The sequence below is a fragment of the Alnus glutinosa genome, chromosome 3, assembly GCF_958979055.1.
Source record: "Alnus glutinosa chromosome 3, dhAlnGlut1.1, whole genome shotgun sequence".
NCBI lineage: Eukaryota > Viridiplantae > Streptophyta > Magnoliopsida > Fagales > Betulaceae > Alnus > Alnus glutinosa.
The window spans coordinates 24,641,607-24,649,245 of record NC_084888.1 but is presented as its reverse complement, the minus strand read 5'-3'; positions in this window follow the sequence as shown (position 1 = coordinate 24,649,245).

The following is a 7,639-nucleotide window of genomic DNA, read 5'->3' as shown; positions in this document are numbered from 1 at the left end:
CATTCTCATAATCACAAAAAATAAGAACGATTTGAGTTCAATCAAGATAAAAAGCTCTCTAAGACAAGATAAGGATTTTATGAAAATTGAATAAAAAAAAAAATCAATTACAAGAGTTGCAATTCTCTAGGTTGTACAACCATCATACATATGCAAAAAATTCCAAAGAGAAAACACAATTAAACCATTGTTACTTGGATAGGGCTACATCAACACCCTCTGGAAGAGTTAGCTATTCATGGAAGTGTTGGATTCGGATTCTGTAGAACTTCTTGGTTGGCAACCACTTCCCTCCTCCAAAACTCTCTTCCTCTCCAAGACTCCCCCTTGTCGTGTGTCCAGACTAAATATAAGCAGATTCTTGAAATTTCCTCCTCATGAAGAAAAAAAAAATTCAACATTTTCTCCTCTTTTTCTGCTTTGCAGGGTGCATTTCAGAATCTATATTCTCTTCTTTTTCTTTTTCTTTCTTTTCCCTGCACTGTTGCTGCTACTCTACATTTTAGCGCCCCCCGAATGTGCTCGATCCCAATCTGGTGAGCTTGAGTGCTTTGTGTTCGAGCTCTTATGTGTTGGGCTTGAGCCTTTGCCTTGCAGAATGCTGGAATTGTGTCTGAACCTTAATAGTGATGGATTTGCTTGTATTTTTTCTTAGACACATGAGAATGCTTAAAACACAAAAATAACACAAAACATTATATTACAAAGAAACTAAGAGGCTAAGATATGCGAGTTAAATGGGCTTAAATATGAAACATTCAACACCTATCATTAAATAGTTAAACTAGCACCCAAAAATAAACTCCCCTACAATGTAGTGGAAAAATAAATCAAACAACCCATAAACAAGACACCAAGATTTTTACGGCTTATGATTGAGAGGTGGATGTCTTTGCCTTGTTCGTCAGGGTGTTGTATTTAGTGAGAGTGAGACGGGAAGGTAAGAACAAGTTGTGGTGGGTCCTCTCCAAAAGAGGGTTATTTCGTGTTAAATCATTTTACAGTTTCATGGGTTATAATACAACTTTTGGTTCCCTTGTAAGAGTGTTTGGCAGACTAAGGTTCCATTAAGAGTTGCAATTTTTGCTTGGCCGGCGACCCTAGGAAAGATTCTTATCGTGGATAACCTCAGGAAGCTGCACATCATTGTAGTTGATTGGTATTGCATGTGTGAAAGAAATGAGGAGTCCATGAATCATCTTCTTCTCCATTATGAAGTTCTGTGTCATTTGGAATATTTTCTTCAGTCAATTTAGGTTGTCCTGGGTTATGCCTAATTGAGTAGTCGACTTGTATGCTTAGTGGTGAACTGCTGGTAGCACTCGGAGTGTTGTTGTGTGGAATGTGGTGTCTTCATGTCTTTTGAGGTTTCTATGGAGGAAAATGAATGACATAAGTTTTGAGGACCGTGAGAGAATTGTGAAGGAGATTTAGTCTTTAATTTTCATTACTTTGTATTTTTTGACAATTGCTTTTGTTTTTCCTTTAGTGATTAGTTATCATGATTTTCTTATTCTTTTTGCTACTACTAGTTAGGTGGTTTTTCTTGTAAACACTCCATGTGTACCTGTGGGGGCCTTATCTTTTTAATGATAGTTTTCATTACTTATAAAATAGTCCCCCCCCCCCCCCCCCCCAAAAAAAAAAAAAAAAAAGAAAGAAAGAAAAAAAGAAAGAAAAAGGTGAAACAAAAGGAGAAAACCCTTCACTTCTTTTGGTGGATATTCCACGTGAACATAATTAACAAGTATTCTGACTAGGTTACAATGACTACAGAGTTGAAGTTACAATTTCTTTCAGCTAGATTAGTTCAGAAATTAGCCTCTTCTCCTTTTTGACATTTTAGGTCAACACTAACAAATGCCCTCAAGTGGCACCAATGTGTAGGGGTGTTAGATGAGCCCGGCTGCTCGTGAACTTGGTTGAGTCGCCTCACTTAAACTCGATTCGATCTCGGCTAGAAAAATAATTGAGTTGTTCGTGAACACAATAATCCACTCATATATTAAATGAGATATACTCATATAAACTCGGCTAGGGTCGGACAAAGCTCGTGAACTTAGCTTGTATATGTTCTACTTGACTTGTTCGGCTCGAATTGTTTGCTTGTTCGTGTGTGTGTATATATATATAAGATTCTATAATTATAGTGTATAAATATTAACATAGTAAACGTGATATATATATATATATATCAATGTTAAAATTGTACTGAATTTTAATTTTATTTTTTTTAGCTTGTTAAGTTAGTCGAATTCAAACAACCCTTCAAAACTCAGCTCAAGTTCAAGTCCCTATTCTATGTATTCGAGCAAAATTCGGTAGCCCCAAGCTCGACTCAGCTCGAATACAGCCCTACCAATGGGGTTGAAAGTCGAAATAAAAATAACAAATATCCTAACTAGAATATGGTTGGTATTGTTGAACTATCAGTGGAAAAAATGTCATTTACGTGAGCTAAATCTATATTTATATAGTAGGTTAGTTGTGACCCCAAATTTAAATTTGTGTTAAATTGTTCTTTTTTCATTTCCTTTTCCAGTAGTAATTATGCCCATATGACAATGACATGGTAAGAATTTGGTTCATTTGAACTTGAGGGTATAGTTGTTCATTTTAATATATCCATAGCTCCCATTGAAAAGTTGGAAGTTACTAACACAAACTTTTGTGAAAAATGGAATAAATGACTCGCCAATTACCAACTTAAAGAAAAAAAAAAATACTAAGTGAGCTAAGGAGCGGCATGGCATATGTCTAGTCAATTCATAAACTATCAAATTACCTACTAGTGTAAGCCCTAGTATGGAATTTTTAGTAATACTTTGGAGGTTAATCTTTTCTTATGTCTAGTCCTTCTCATGAACAATGCTGTATTACTTATTCCAAGTGGCACACTTCATACTTTCAAATGAAGGTTTGTTCTATATAACATGTGTCATCATATTAAATGCTTTATAAAGTTTGTTAGAATATGACACTTTTAGGAAAGTTGTTGTGGCGTTATGTGCAAGGTGAAAAAATGTTGTGTATGCTAAATTTGGTAATGTTTGGGGTGGGTGTTCTCTTGATACCCCTGGGCCGCATGGGGTGGGGCTTTGGAAGAATATAAGGGATATAGTTTCTTTTGTATTCATATTAGATTTGAGTTGGGAGGTGGGTCAAAGATCAAATTTTGGAATAATGTGTGGTGCGAAGAGATGATCCTTAAGGAAGCATTCCCGATTTTATATGGCATTGCTCATGGAAGGACGCATTTGTTGTAGCTCACTTGGACTTTTCTATTGGTTCCCTTCAGTGAGATGTTAGCTTTATTTGAGGGGCTCACGATTGGGAGGTAGATGTCTTGGCTTCCTTCTACACTTTGTTGTATTCCCATAGAGTGAGATGGGAAGGAGAAAACAAGCTTTGGTGAGTCTCTTCTCACAAAGGGAAGTTTGATGTTAGATCCTTTTACAGGATCCTTAAATGTAAAGATGATGTTCATTTCCTTTGGAAGAGTATTTGGCGGACCAAGGTTCCTTTGAAAGTAACTTTTTCTCTTTTTTGGTGGCTCTAGGGAAGATTCTTCCTATGGACAATCTTAGGAAGATGCATGTCATCATGGTTGATAGGTATTGCATGTGTAAAAGGAATGGAGAGTCCGTGGACCATCTTCTTTTCCATTGTGAGATTGTCAGCACCTTATGGAATGCTATCTTTAGCCGCTTTGGGTTGTCTTGGGTTATGCTTCATCGGGCGATTGATTTATTTGCTTACTGGTGGATGGGTGGATGCTCTTGGAATGCTGTCGTGTGAAAGATAGTGCCTTCTTGCCTTTTGTGGTGCCTCTAGAGGGAATAAAATAATAGAAATTTCGATAACCAAGAAATGATATTAGAGGAGCTCAAGACCTTATTTTATTCTTTTATTACTTGGACAGATGTGTTGTTAGCTCCCTTAGAATGAGCTTTAAGGATTTTCTTGTACTTTTTACTTCTCCTAATTAGGCGTTTCTCTTGTATATTTCATGTGTATCTGGATTGCTCTTTTAATGATAATTCGTTTATAAAAAATAAAAATAAAATAAAATAAAATAAAAAGTTTGTTAGAATATAGGCATTTGCAAAAGAGAGGCTCAATGAAAAATTACACATCACCCTCATAATTCATTACTACATATAGGATCAATTACATCATTATAGAATATGGACAACTAATGGTGACAGCTAGAATAGGGACAAATGTCCCTTTTCGTTCTTATGCTCCACCTCAAGCGCTGGAGCACATAATTCTTTTAAGCCTAACTTGGAACAAATGAACTCTTAACTTATTATGGCACAAAGACTTTGTAAATAGATTAGTAAGTTGGTTTCCAAACTTCACGAATAACCCATATATATCTCCACTCAGTATTCTTTCTCGAATGAAATGACATTCAATTCCAATATGCTTAATTCTTTCATGAAACACAGAATTAGAGGCAATATGTTGAGCAACTTAATTTTCACAAAAAAGTGAAATAGAAGTAGGAGCTAGAAGGCCAATTACTTGAAGAAGTATTGTAACTATGTGACTTCACTTGTAGAATGAGCCATTGCTCTATTCTCTGTTTTTCACTAGATCGAACCAGCACAGTCTACTTCTTTGTTTTCCATGTGATTATATTATCCCTTAAGAATGAAAAGGAATAGAGAAATGCCAAACGTAGAGCTTAGATTTGTCAAAGGCAAGAGCATATCTGCCATTGATGAGCAAAAATTCGGAGGAGGAGACCCAGTGCGAGCCACAAGCCGGGGGGGACAGTTGGACCTTGGATATGCTGGCGTGGCAAAGAGTTCTTGGATCACTAGATCGAAGTATCTATGCGTTTCTTGCATGTGTTTGTGTTAAAAATACATGCGTTTTTCGCTTTTAATGATATTTCGATTACTTATTAAAAAAAAAAATAGACATTGATTTCAAGAAAGCCTTTTCTATTCAAGTGTCGTGTGTTCTCGCATTGACAACCTTGGCAAGAATGTCACTAAAGGCAATGTAAAATAAGAATTTGGTAAGTTAATCACTTTTTTTAAAAAAAAATAAATAAATAAATAATGATGTCTAACATTCTTCTCTTAAACGCTTTATTCAACTATTGAGCAAGCTAAAAAAAAAAAAGTTGTTTACAGTTTGGCATGAAAAGTAGAATCATGTTTGCGACCATTAACCTTCTTTTTTTTTTTTTCTTTTCGCAATGTCATCTTTTCTTATTTCAAGAGTTCACAAAGCGGTGCTAGTTGTCACTATCATATGTACTTGTAATAGCTTTAACACGACAACTATAAGTATTGCTGTTGATTGTTGTTATGCTAGCTTTCACATGACAATGAAGTCATATAGAATTTTTCAGTTTTCTTTTTCCGTTTGTTTTACTTGATAATATGTCCTAGCATTATGAAGTTATTGTAGATTTATTCTAAATTAATGAGGGATTTTAGTAGCAGATGTTTCATATGTTGATATTTCAATTGGTGATTTTTTAAGCTCTTACCCATTGTTTTGTACTCTGATTCATTTGGGAAACTTGTTAATGTGAAGCTGACAATGGATGAAACTATAGGTTTGTTGTGGATGTCACATCATGGTTAGAAGCTTGTTTCCTGTTTGTAGGTCTTTTTTCTTTTTTTCTTTTTTTTTTTTCCCTAGGGAAGTCATTTGAAGCTTGTTTCTATGTTCCTAGGTTTTAGTGCAATGCTGGAGTAGAACTAGTAGATGCATGGAAACATGTGTCAGTGCTATTAATTTGGCTTAATGTAGAGCGAATTTAAAGGGACTAGTATTGATGTAGATTTCACATTGTCTCCGCTACAAAAGGTGTTACCACCCCTAAAAAGCCATTATCAATGGTAATATCAGTGAGAACGGTGTGCTCAAGTGGCAAAGGGAATGTATGCCCCTTACATTAGGTTCATGGAGTGGTACATTATACTTATTTATTTTTGTTGTATTTTCTAATAGTTCGTTACTTTCGATGAATTAGCTTCTCCCCATCAAAAGCCTCTTGCCTCACCAAGAAAGAGATTCCCTATTGCTCAAAGGGGTGGATCTCCTAGACGATTGTCAGATTATCCTGTACATTGTCATGCAAATTCTCTTGTGCGTCATCGAGTAGACACTCCTTATCGACGTGGTGATAGGCCCACATCTCCAGGCAGAGGTCCATCTCCACTAAGACGCAACAAATCCCCTGCAAGGTGATGCGATTTAGTCCAAAGATCAATGGTTTATTCTAGAATGCTGACCAGTGCTAGATGACTTTGACCTGTGCTATAGGGTCTTACATTTCAGAAAAATCTGTTGTCTAGAAGAATTCCATTAGGAATATTGATAGGGTGCTTTAATCATTTAGATGAAGATGGATGTCAGATGCTGTTACATTTTGCTGCAATGGGTAGAATACTTCAGTCAATAGAAAAGTACTAAATTGATGCATGTAAAATGCAACCAGTCTCTTATTCCTATGGAGTGGGATGACATATTGTTTAGCCAAAGGTGGCAAATTGTATAGATAGTTGCTACTCTATTGCTTTACTTTGAATGGTTTTTGGTGTTATTTTGGCTTGTTTTCTGATTTGTATCCTTTTTGCTAGAGAAGTTCTAGCTTGCGTACTGGAATGCGTAGTTCTCTTGTTTGGTTGTTAATGAAACAAGTTTTTCATGGACACGTACACAGATTTCTGTGACCCACAAGTCTCCACTAGCACAAATAGTTCAAAGAGGAGATCTGGCTCGATTAGGTTGTAGATGACCATGTTAGTTTTTCCTTGTTCATTCGGATCTATTCTTTTTCTCTATTTTGTTTAATTTTCTCTTTGAGAGTTTGCATGTATTCGTGCTTTTGTGAATTTGGTTTTCGTTTCAAGCTTTGTATACATTTCTTATATCTTAGTCAATTGATATTTGCCCAAATATATCTTGTTGCCGTTAGACAAAATAATGGGTCAGAGTAGACTAAATAAATATTTAAATAAGTTATTTAACCCCATTGCTTCGAGGCTACATATTCAATTGTTTTCATTGATTTCTCTTTTATGAAGACTAACCTATAACACGCACTATGCGTGGGTTTTTTTTTTTTTGTTATAATTTACTCGAAAATGCTTTAAAAGATTATCGGTAACCAATTTCCTTGGTTAGAAAATATGTGAATGAAAACATATGGCATGAGCTGTTAGTAAATAGGGTAATGATTTTTTTACATCACATTGGTGTATATTAATTTTACACCAAGACACATAGGGTGTGAGACCCATGCATGTGGGTTCCATACACGTGGGTCCCACACCAAATGTGTCTTGGTATAGACTTGATGTAAACCAAAGTGATGTAGAAATAACACATCCCTTGTAAATAAATAAAATTCTTATACTACTAACATCCTATTACTTTGAAACCATAATTTTTTGCTATAAAACCATTCAAGACAACCTTTTAACAATACCCAATATATAAATTCAATTTTAACAATATTATAAGTACCTAAATGAGTTTTGCATATATTCCTAACCGTCAAAATAACATATTATTACATAGAGCCTATTTCTCTTTTCAATTAATAAGCTACCCAAAAACCAATTCGGTAAAATCCCATTAAAATTTATAAGAAAAATATAATAAT